Source organism: Canis lupus, chromosome 17, assembly GCF_048164855.1.
Source record: "Canis lupus baileyi chromosome 17, mCanLup2.hap1, whole genome shotgun sequence".
Lineage (NCBI taxonomy): Eukaryota > Metazoa > Chordata > Mammalia > Carnivora > Canidae > Canis > Canis lupus.
Genome location: NC_132854.1, coordinates 6,872,819 through 6,885,363, shown reverse-complemented (window position 1 = coordinate 6,885,363; position 12,545 = coordinate 6,872,819). Strand labels below are relative to the sequence as shown.

Below are 12,545 nucleotides of genomic sequence, written 5' to 3'. Positions count from 1 at the left end.
GCACATCTGGGCCATGGTCAGGTCTTCTGATGCACATGATCTCTAGAAGTCTGAAAGATGCTTTGGAATCCCCTTAACTTCCTATGTATACTTTCCTCTGAGATATCCCACAAAACTGCAGGGGAAATAATTTAGTCAATGTCATCTAAGTTAAAGATAGTAAAACCAAGTATCAAAACAAATAGACAATAATAACAGTTTTATATAATTTTGACATGATTATGAAGGCCCTAGGGCATACTTCCTTACCCCCTCCACTGAAGACACAGAATGACATTATTATGTATTTACTTTCTTTTGCAAAAAGAGAGCATGAGAAGATAGTGATGCTGTTAATGTCAAATAAGAATAGGAGAAATGTCAAAATTATATTTTTTTCTTAAAAACAAAAAAAAAATGGTTTTCCAAAAAAATACAATTTTGAAAATTATATTGCGAAACTTGTTAAGCCACCAAAAAATATAAAACTCCAAGCAGATCAAATTGTCTATAAATAATTATTTGTCAAACTTTGTCATCTTAAAATTGTTATTATTACTACTAGTAATACTTATTTTGAATTGTATATATAGGAAAAAAGTACTCAAACGCTGTTTGTGCTTTGAAAAAGAAAATATTTTACTTATTTATTTGACAAGAGAGAGCACAAGCAGGGAGAGCAGAGAGGAAGAAGCAGAACCCCCCCACTCAGCAGGGAGTCTGATGCAGAGCTTGATTCCAGGACAGTGGGTTCAGACCTGAGCTGAAGACAGATGCTTAACTGACTGAGCCACCCAGTGGCCCCTCAGATGCTGTTTCTGTTGATGCTGGCCCGTTAATCCTTAATTCTGTATTACACGTTAACTACAAAAACAACAAAGCATTTGTGTGTTGGATCAGACCTATAGTTCAGGAAACCTAGACATGAATTTTGGGATTCCTTTTGAATAGTGCATTATTAAATCTTTAGAAATGGTATTATTTTCAGCTTAACCTGAAAAAAGAAGTCAAAAAGCTTGGCCAAGCTCACACAGTAGGATGGCTGAAGATGTCAGGGAGAACACAGGTGTCTCCTGAGCTCCTGTGTCCATATTTAGGCACAGGGACTCCCACTAGATAAATGTAGGCCTCCCTCCCTCATTGTGGAGTTTGGGAGAGGGGACTTGACACACAGGCTTAGCCTCTGCTGGGCTTTCCACCATGTTTCCACGAAGTAACAACCAAGTTTGTTTTTTACGATGTGATAAATTCAGTGGGTCTGCTGTTGTCAAGAACTGTCAGGAAGAGAGTGAGGTAGTCTGAGGATCTGAAGGCACACGTGTTAGGAGGCCAACAGGGCCACAGAGCCAAAGCCTTATTCTCCAATATAAGTTTTATTAGTGATAGCTCAGCTGTTTTAATCCCATATCTCTGATATTTTATGTCAATCTCTGAATTGGTTCTAATCTTGGGAGGAAAGAAGAATATGAGTGGCTGGCTGCCTTCCCGAACCTTTCACAAACTTCAAAAATAGAGCTGATACCAAACTCAGGTTTTGTGATCCCAAGTAAAGGAACACTTAGGGAATAAGTGTAATTATTCTGTAATTAGGAGTGAAATTCAAGTGTCAATATGAAGGGGATTCCTGGGAGAAATGGTGATTTGGGCAGAGGATCCCGTTGTATCCCTGCCTGTGATGATCCTTCCCAGAAATAAAAGCCACAGTGGGGTGGGAGGCCTTGTAAGACTGTTTTGATAATTAGGCAAAGAGAGTTTGGGGACATGGAAGGAAGATGACAATGGAAAGAAATGGAAAGAAGAGGGTGAAATGAGAAACGAGCAGAGTATAGGACAAAAGGCAAAGCACATGAAAAAGTGATTTTCAAGGATTAAGAGTCAATTACACATCCAAAAATTACAGCTCTTCCTGGTATATAAATGAACTACAATTAAGATAATATTAAGATATTATTTCCTCTGCCTAACAAATAACAAAGATTCTAAAGAGAGTGGGAGGGCAGAGAGACAACACATACTGGTCATGCTACTTAATTACATATTAAAAGCCTTAAAAAAAATAAACAAAATAATAATAAAAGCCTTAAAATGTGCATATGCTCTGATTAATTTCTACTTTCAAAATGCATCCTACAGAAATAATCTGAGATAAATATGAAACATGTATATATATATAATATTATAAATATATAATACAATATTATATAATATCAATATATATTTAGGGATTTAAAAATTATCAGTATGGAAAATGGAAATAATCTCCATTACGCACTTAAGCATGTAGAAGTATATGCATATGATAGAATGGAATAGCTCTTAAAATAGAGTTGTAAAATAGTAGCTATTATTACTGGAAATATTTATAATAGATGTAATAGATAGTTAGGTTTAAAAGAATTGAAATGTGACATAATGCATTCCTTAGCATTATTTTTCAGAACCAACACGAAGCACTATCACACGCAGAGAACAAAAGATCTAGTATAAGAAAGAAGAAAAAAGCACTTAACTTTTTTTTAATTGATATTCTTTCCTCTAGCAAGCAGAGTTTCAGTTAACTTTTAAAAATTATTTGATTTTCTTTCACTTGTCTGGGTTTTCTCAATACTCTGTACTGACCATTTATTTTTTGTATAAATATATGTTTTCCCTTTTGAAGTTTCATACTTTGTGGAAACTGGTTTCAGTTGCCTGTCCAATATCTATTCATTCAAACCTTCTTCCTAACTCATAGATCCTTACTTTTTATGTAAAGTTGCAATGTACCCAATTTAAAATAGTTAACTGCTCAGAATCTCCTGTGGATAAGGTTTTCCAAAATGTGTGAACAGTAATATGTTAATATAAGTAACTGCTTTCATATATCTTTTAGGCTTTTGCATTTTGTCTTTAATCTTTTTCCTATTAGGAATACAAGCATGATGGCTGGAGACGTAGTAGCCATACTGGTAACATGAGAATAACAAGCCCTAAACCAAGCAAAAAATTAGAAGAAATTTGTGTCCTTGATTACTTCATCAAGCTGTTGTACAAGTTCTGTACTACCTACATTTGTGGGTTTTTTTTCCCCTTAAGAAAAAAACATAGCTCTCTACTCTGTAAAGTACTCTGGACTGATAAGCTTTGCATGTAACCAAAACTAATCATAATTGACACAAAGCAAGAGAAGGACAATTTTAATTTGCATTCAACCCTGAGTTGCAAATGATAATGGTAGAAAACTAACTCCAGTAGACTTTTGAACCAAGGGGTTAAAAAAGATGAAAGGATTGTAGAAGATCTCCAGACTGGGGAATTACTGCCAGCACCTTCAACCATATTTCAATACTTTGGGTATCAAAAATACTTGAAGAACATGCATTAGTGTTCTATTCAATGTCAACCTCCAACTTGGGTTTCCCTTAAGAGCTGACTGTCAAACATTATGCAATTGCATATATTTTATTTCTGTTCCAAGGATTAAAAATAGGGATTTTCATGTAGTAAGACATATTATGTCAAGTGACTTTAAAAGTAACATTATATATTACCAAGCAGAATTTCCAGATTTAAAAGTAGGGTCATGAATAAAATACTGTCAAGAGAAAAGAGAATTTTGACCACTGAACACAACTCATCCCAGGAATATCTGCAGGATTCAAACAAATAGGATTCATGCCTTTGATCTTTCTCAAGACTTAATCTGCCTCCATATGTAATTCTTACCCCGGGTCATTTCAAATGTCACCCCTGTTCCAAAAATCTCCATTTCTTTTTTCTTACCTTATTGGAGTATTAAAACTAGCTTTTGGCATTATCAGTGTTTAGTAGACCCCTGCAGACATGACTGAAACACCCAGCACTAGAAGCTATTCCATTAAAATGCAGCATTTTTTAAATGATGGTTCAATGAACCATAACAAAATAGAATCTCCCCCTCTCTGGAAGTGATCAGACAGGTTCAAAAAGAGTATTTGATGATATGCCAAGCCAGCACATTGCTGCGATTATAGAAGCAATGCCCACACCCAAAACAGCCAGACTTTTCTTCTCAATTATAGACCAGCTGCCACCCATAGTGAGCCTGATTTAGCATTGGATCAAAAAATCCCAACTCCCTCTACATGGGTTCAGTGACATTTCACAGTGGCACAAGACCCAGGTAAAACCATTTAAAAAAAATGACTTGGGGCCATGTCAAGAAGAAATTGAGACCTAGGGCCATGTTTTCCCATATCCTTAGACATTTTCTTATATTATACTGAGCTATCCATATAGAAATCTCAGTGAAGTGTTGAAAAGAAACTGCCTGCTTCCTAATTCATTAATGCATTCATCCATTTGGCAAATTCCTATTGAGAAAATATAATTAAAATGTTAGGATTAAAGTGTTTTACTAAGCTTCTTATCATGCTTCTGATGCTAACATTATGTTTCGTTGTTTTTATTGTTCCTTCAAATAACTTTTGTTCCTCTAAACACCATCATATACCTGTTTTGTAAAACTGAGGTGAAGCTAGCAATGTTTTTCCTCCATTCAATCCTTCATGTTTCATGTTATCAGTACTTTAGGCACCTAAGCTGTATTTTCTATTATCTTATTGTAGAACAACAAACAAACTCTTAAGCTCTGATGAATGTGCTAATCAATCTGTAGCACCATATCTATGCTACTGTGCAAGGATGAAATATATAATTAATGAAATAATAGAATCTCAGTCAGGATGGACTTTCAAGGTAATCCAGATGAAAGCGCATTTTACAACATATCAAAAAAACAGTGCTTTCAACTGCTGGATGGATAATATAGTTCTCTGAAAGGTAGTCGTGATGCTGCATTAAAACCTACACCTGACGGTTCCTGTTCTGCCTTCAAGAGCCGCAGGAAAGTCTAAATGTTCTTTCATGTAACACCCTGAAATATTTTGAAAATAGCCCATTCCACACCTGTCAATCCTTCCCCACCCCAGTCTCAACCAATTTATCTCCTTTTTAAGATACACCTCCTCAGTTCTTTCAAATGATTCTCATAGAGGATGATCTCCTAGCCTGTATTTATCCTTCTTCTCTGGATGCATTTGAATTAGTCTGTCAATGTTTCTCTTGAAGGGAAAAATGCAGCTTGTGGGTGGGATGTGTTAACTTCCCAGAAGAGTTAGAACATTCCTATCTTTCTCACTGACTCCCTATTCCTCACCAGGCTGGCTTCACTCACATTTACATTTTTGGCCTTTATCATTCTCTCATCTCATATTGAGCCTTCACTCAATTAAGACTTAGATCTTTCTTATAAAGGCTGATATTGATCCATATCTAACCCATCTATAATCAGAGTTTGTCTTTTGAACTTAGCATGGAGTATTATATATGGTGTATTTCATTTCCTTAGGTTGATTCTATGCTCCAAACTTTTCAAGATCTTCTCAGTTTCTGAAATGTTTTAATATGAGTCTGATAATTTCATGACTGCTGAAAAAAAAATCTCAAAAAATACCTAAGGCTATATTTGATTAGGGGAGATATTCTTAGGCTGGGATTTAATTTCCTTTACCTGATTTTCCAGGTTCAATTCCAGATGAGAAGTTGCAGTTTTGAATTGTACTTCTGTGGTCTGAGATATCACTCACTCTCTCTCTCCTGTCAGGTATAAGGGAGGGGGGAGGGGGTGGAGAGAAACAATCAAAGTCACATTTTTTCTTATAGTGAACTAGAGACCACATTACCTACTCGGAAAGCTCAGAATTGGTGTGAGAATCAAAGGAGGTAGTATTTGCAGAACCTTATTGAAAAATTTAAGCTTTAAGCAATTGTAAGTTAACTGTCCTTCTAGGAAAGTGATCTGTTTCCTGTAAGATATTTCTCAGCCTTTATGACATATACTATTATCACTATATTTAGAGTATTTATCACATCTCAGAAGTAAGCCCATACTTATACGCTCAATCTACAACAAAGAAAGAAAGAATATACAATGGAGAAAAGACAGTGTCTTCAACAAATGGCATTGGGAAAGCTGGACAGGTAAATGCAAAAGAATGAAGCTGGACCACTTTCTTCCACCATACACAAAATATAAACTCAAAATGGATTAAATATGTAAATGTGAGACCTGAAACCACAAAAATCCTAGAAGAAGACATAGCAATAATTTCTTCGACATCAGCCATAATTTTTTTTTAGGTATCTCTTTTCAGGCAAGGGAAACGAGCAAAATTAAACTATTGGGACTACACCAAAGTAAAAGCTTTTGTACAGCAAAGAAAACCATCAGCAAAGTGAGAAGGCAACCTAATGAATTTATTCAGTAGAATAAATGACAAGATATTTTCAAATGACATAACAATAAGGAATTAGTATCCAAAATATAGAAATAACTTAAATAAATCAACACACACAGACACACACAAATCTGTTTAAAAAATGGGCAAAGGATACAAGTAGACATTTTTTCCCCCAAAGACAGACAGACAAACGGCCAATAGGGACATGATTAGATGTTCAACATCACTAGTCATCAGGGAAATGAAAATCAAAAACACAATGAAACTCACCTTACACTTGTCAGAATGACTAGAATCATGACAAGAAATAACAAATGTTGGCATAGATGTGGAGAAAAGAGAATTCTAGTGCAATGTGGTGGGAAGGACAAATTGGTGCAGCCACTGTGGAAAACAATATTTTCCTTAGAAAATTAAAAGTGGAATTACCATATTATCCACTAATTTTACTACCAGGTATTTATCTAAAGAAAATGAAAACACTAATTCAAAAAGATATATGCCCCCCTATGTTTATTGCAGCATTACTTACAATAGTCAAGATATGGAAGCAAATCAAGTGTCCCTCTGTAGACGAATGTATAAAGAAGATGTGTTATAGATAGACACACACAGGAATACTGCTCAGCCATAAAAATAGAATGAAATCTTGACATTTGCAACAACATGGATGGATCTAGAGGGTATAATACTTAGTGAAAAAAGTCAGACAGAGAAAGATAAATACTGTATGAATTCACTTATATGTGGAATATAGGAAATACAACAAATGAACAAAGAAAAGAGATATAAAAAAAAACAAACAGACTCTTAAATACAAAGAACAAACCAGTGGTTACCAGAGGGGAGGTTGGTGGAGGGTGGGTGAAACAGATAAAGGGATTAAGAAAACAATGTATCATAATCAGCATTGAGGAATGTAAAGAACTGTTTAGTCATTATATTGCATATCTGAAACTAATATAACACCGTATGTCAATTGTACTTCAATAAAAAATAAAGTGTTTATCACATCTCAAATTATTGACATTTTACTTCCTTTATGCAGAAATTTTATTCTAGCTTATTGTATAGTTGGTTTTTATAGTTTTTCTCCTTTCAACTTATACCTTAATTCCCAACCTATAAGATTCTTTAAAATTCTGTTTGTGTCATACTCATTTTGAATATCAATATCAATTTATCAAAAGTAGGTGCTTCATGATTCTTAGTTGTGCTCAGTTAGATCAGTGCTTCCTTATCTTATGATCCTTCATACATGACATCCATCAGAAATCGATGTTTATGAAAATGTTAAAGGGATGATTTTCTATTTTGTAAATTATTTTAGAAATGATTGAGTTCTCAACTAAAATCCTTCTTTGAAATAGGGGAAAAAAGAGAAAAAGTCATGCTAAAGAATGAGCGTACCAGGGGCAAAATAATGTTCAGGAAGGTAAGTAAAGGAGAACGCAGTCACAAAGGATAGAAAGGCTATATGTTTTCTGGGTTTTAAGAAGTAGAAGCACATCAACCTATACTTGAATATTTTATTCCTTCTTTGATTAATTTGAATCATGACATCGCTGGGAGCATACTGGCCATCTTTTCTCTAGTACTAAGCCAGATCAACCCATGTATCCCTACTGGAGCCACTTCCAACATCTGGGAAAATGGGAAGCACCAATGATGACCATTAGATTCCATGTGGCTATTTCAATATTGTGTGAAAATGTAGGTAAAGTTTATATCCAGATTTACCTAATGTAAGAATGTAATATTTTCTCTTTGTCTCCTGGCATCTCTCCTTTTAATCACTTTCTTACATTGCTTTGTAGATTAATATGCATAAATTACAAATACATGAACTTCAATATTTGTGTTTACATGTGTAATTCACTTATACCAAAGTAGTAATATGGGAAAAATTCTAATAGAAGTTAATCTGTATGCTCCCTTGAGAATTTTAGAAAATCAGGAGAAGGCATCAAGATATTTACTTATTAACAGATCTGAGGTAACATGAATATAATAATGACAAATAAGAAAGGAATATTAGAAGGCTTGCAACATGTGAAGAATCAACATAAATGAAGGGGAAGAAGGGAAAGTAGTAACATTATATATGTTCTGAAATTCCTCCGATTTTATTTACATTGTCTGAAATAACACAGCAACATGAATATGCATACCACTGACTTTCTTTGCAGCAGCATGAATAAGATGCATAAATAATAGGTGACAACAGATCAGCAAGAGCAATGTCTTGGTAAATGAATAAGGCTGAGACAACAGAAAGACTTTAATGATCGAATGTATCTATCTCTTCCATATCTTCAGAGACAAATTCTGTTTTTTTTTTAGTTTTCTCTTTTCCTGAAATGTTTTTTGCATTATTAGTAAGAACAGTATCCCTTATGTATTATTTTCTTTCAAAATTATCTTTAGGTTCAAGGCAAAAGTATTACGAATGGGTGTTAAATACATATTAAATTACATCACTCTGCAACCTACTGAAATGCATTAAAATGAAAGTGTTAAAATTACTAAAGCTTGGTTGAACTAAGCAGGATTTTCACATTTTCTTAAAATGGATACATGGAAATAAAGAATGCACCATGTACATCATGTAAAGTTATTCTATGATTCAATATCTAAGTATGGCAATGCTTAATCAACTGATTAAAACATAAGATTAGACATTTAGAAAGATATTGTTAAAAATCAAATGATTTTTTTTGATTTGTGTTAACTTTGACAATTTTTAAAAAATAATTGTGCTTCCATAATATATTTCTTTAATTTAGTTAGAAATGCTTTAAGTACCTATACAAAAACATCATCATAACATTTCCGCAACACAGCTCATTTCCAAAAGGCTGTTAAAGATTTAAATATCTCAGTGTATTTGTAAAATAAGACAGAGAAAGTAGCACTAGGAAATTGGTAAAAATATTCAGTTTATAGTATGGTGAAAGAATATTTGAAATTTCTTTGAGCAAACATGCAGTTGATTTATATTCTAAGACCATTCATTTAAGTTATAATTATGTTAAAATATTCATTCTACAATTTTTCAAGATTGACAAATCAGTGTACCAATTTCAAGGTATATGACTAAAATAAAATATGAGATTGATTACTTTAAACATGGGTTTGAGAAAAGAAACATGAAAATGTGTATTTTCAAAATAATTTTTTGTGACACCATATTGAAAAATTTTACATAGACTTAGAAACCTACTGGTGTAAAGGAAAACTTATGCATTTTAGGACTAAGACCGTATCTATAAAACCATCACTAAAAAATAGGAGAAGAAAGAATACTCATTCTATCCAATATTTTAAACTCTGTACATACAGTTTGTTAAGTATAAGTCTGGAAATATTAAAAAAAATAAATATTCTAATTGATCATACCCATATGAAAATAAATAAACTTATTATTTTTAAGGTCAACCAAAAGTACCACTAAAGTGAGTAAGTCTTATGTAACTATATATTAATATCTGTAGGGCATTGTTTATGACATAAGAAAACTGGCAAAACAATCAAAAACATTAAATCAATATGTTATAATTTAGACACGAATATTTTGTTTTGCCATTGAATATCTTGTGATAACAGGAAGTTATGAGTCATTTGTAGCAAGTACATCATAACAAAGATGGACTTATTTTCAGAAAGATGGATTTTATTTTCCTCCAAAGTACTTGGTCCATCTAAGCTCGAAGTAGAATAGTACCAAATCCATTGTTGACCTTAAAGCTATTCAGAGACTTTTGTTGTTGTTGTTGTTGTTGTTGTTGTTGTTCAGAGACTTTTATTAATAGAAATTTACATAGAAAATTATTAAATGAAATTAGTTCTAAAAGTCAGTCAGTCATAGGATAAACTTCACATATGATATTCTTAAAATAGTTTAGTATCATCTGCCCTGCTTGAAACCATTATTGCCTGGAAGAAAACCGACCTCTGGGTAGAAGTTCCACTGTACTGCTGGCTATGCATTTGAGGGGAAGCCCAGTTGAGTACATTGATTCACTGTTTTGCTTGTTGTATATATTTATACTGGGAGTGAGCCCAATTATGTAGAGTATGTATCTGTGCTCTCCACTTGGTCTGGTTCCTCTGAGTTAACGGTATTTTCAGAGTGTTTTGTTTTGTTTTGTTTTGTTTTGTTTTAGTCTGTGGACATTGATTGCTCTTTCACAGAAAGATAAGAGTCACAGTCTATGCCATCTTGAATTCAGTATTATCTATACCAATGAATATCAATCCTGGCTGTGCATTAAGATGAATTGGAAAGATCTTTGTTTAAATACTAATGCCAGGCCATGACATTGGAGAATTTTGTTCAATTTTGGAGGAATGGTACTAGGTCATCAATGTGCTATAAGTGAACCAAACTGCAGCCAGAGTTGAAAACTACTGGTCTATACAATTGCTAGCAAAACAGATAACATAGGAAAATTACTAGATGTATGAAATGATAGTCAAAAGAATATCACTTTAAAGAATAAGGGAAAGTAGCTCTCACCAAAAACAGGAGAACATTTCAAAATTGTCTTTAAGATCTCTCTCAACAAAATCTAGAATCTATTTCATCTATTAAACAATAATTTATCTTTCAGATAAGTAGAGTGGAAAAACCTATAAAATTACAACAAGGTATCAGGATTATTATAGTAATTAAAAATAAATAGAACTTATTTATAAATATATAAAATAAATTAAAAAATATATAATTACAATTATTACTATTATATTCAAAATTTCAACAAAAGGCACACATTACATTTAGATTTATAAAGAGTAAGCTGTTTACTTTGAGAGATTTATTTTCATTTATATATTAAGGAAAATGCTATCAATGTAGAAATATCTCAAAAAACAAATTAATGGAAAAGGTTAAGGAGCAATGGATAAATGAACTTAATATTAAATATTTAAACCTTAAGAATAATTCATCTATATTTTTTTAAAAGTTAATTTTACAGTACAGTTATTAATGTTCAAATTGCCTTAGACACTGAAAATGAAGAAAAGGATATTCAGTATTGACATAAAATTCTCTGGCTATATCTAGACATTTGCCACTTTTTCCTTCTTTCTTTTCCTTTTCCTTTTCTTTTTTTTCTTTTTTTGTCTGAGAACTCTCCCAGCCTGCCTCATACTTTGTGCAAGACTTTGTGCTATATGGTTTCTATCTCTCACATAAAGAAACAAAAACAATGTAGTCTATTCCTTCCTATGCCCTTTGCAGTGAAAATGAAATCAGAGGATCTCAAAGGCAGTTGAATGTACCTTATCACCAAGTATTTTGAAACTCAAGTAGATGACATAGAAATAAAAGTTTTAAGGTTTGCATCTGAGGTTTGATTGTCCAGCAAGTGATATACTAGCAAGGCTGAATCCAGCAGCTGCTTCTCTGAATCTTCCCATATATTCCCATTTCACCGATCTGTTTCATTTTTTTTTCCTTTTCCATGCTTTAACCTTTAAGTATCCTTTCTTTATCTCTAAGGGTCTTTGAATGAAAGCACAATTAATGCATTTTGATGAGAACAATCAGGAAAAGCAATTTATTAGGATAATAATAGGAAACTTAGAAATGTATCCATTTGCCAGCCTGTTTTGGCAGCAATAGCAAATGAGGGAATTACCTCAGACTGCAAAGGTAATTCTCATCCCACTTTCTACCTGCCCAATCTTCATTTTATCTAGACCTAGAATTTAGCTAGAGCTAAGGTTGGAAGAAAAGCCAAGTGCACACAGAAAAATATGACATAGCAACAGAATTGCTAGACTTATTTATAACAGCAATATTTGTGAGAATTTTCAAAGGAATGGATTCTGAGGGTGCTCAATCAGGAAAAAAAAATAAGTATTTCAAATTGGACCCTTAGCCAAAGGCTCTGAATAAACTAGTTTATCTTGAGCAGTTGGGCTTATGTCTAGTTATTTAATAAGTATGTTGGTTAAAAATTAGTCTCAGTGGAAACTCACAAGGAGTATCATGTCAGGAATCCATTATATTTAAAGTAAGAAGGATGTGAGATCTTTGGAATACGGAATGCTAGAATGTCTGTCAAGATTGTGACCTGCTGGGCAGCCCGGGTGGCTCAGCTGTTTAGCTGTTTAGCCCAGGGCCTGATCCTGGAGACCCAGGATGGAGTCCCACACTGGGCTCCCTGCATGGAGCCTGCTTCTCCTTCTCTGTGTCTCTGCCTCTCTCTCTCTCTGTCTCTCTCTTTTTCTGTGTCTCTCGTGAATAAATAAATAAAACCTTAAAAAAAAGATTGTGATCTGCTTGCTACTCATTAA

At 33.4% G+C, this 12,545-nt stretch overlaps 1 long non-coding RNA gene across 2 annotated transcripts; it reads right to left on the bottom strand.

Moving 5' to 3' along the window:
• Window positions 1-640: 640 nt before the first annotated feature.
• On the bottom strand, window positions 641-12,283 carry LOC140608287 (uncharacterized). 2 transcript variants are annotated; one of them, XR_012010308.1, is made up of 3 exons: window positions 12,228-12,283; window positions 5,510-5,595; window positions 641-843 (listed from the first exon to the last, which is right to left on the bottom strand). It is a non-coding gene; the product is annotated as an uncharacterized lncRNA (long non-coding RNA). The 2 variants fall into 2 exon arrangements; XR_012010309.1 differs by lacking the exon at window positions 12,228-12,283 and adding an exon at window positions 6,510-6,617.
• Window positions 12,284-12,545: the final 262 nt, after the last annotated feature.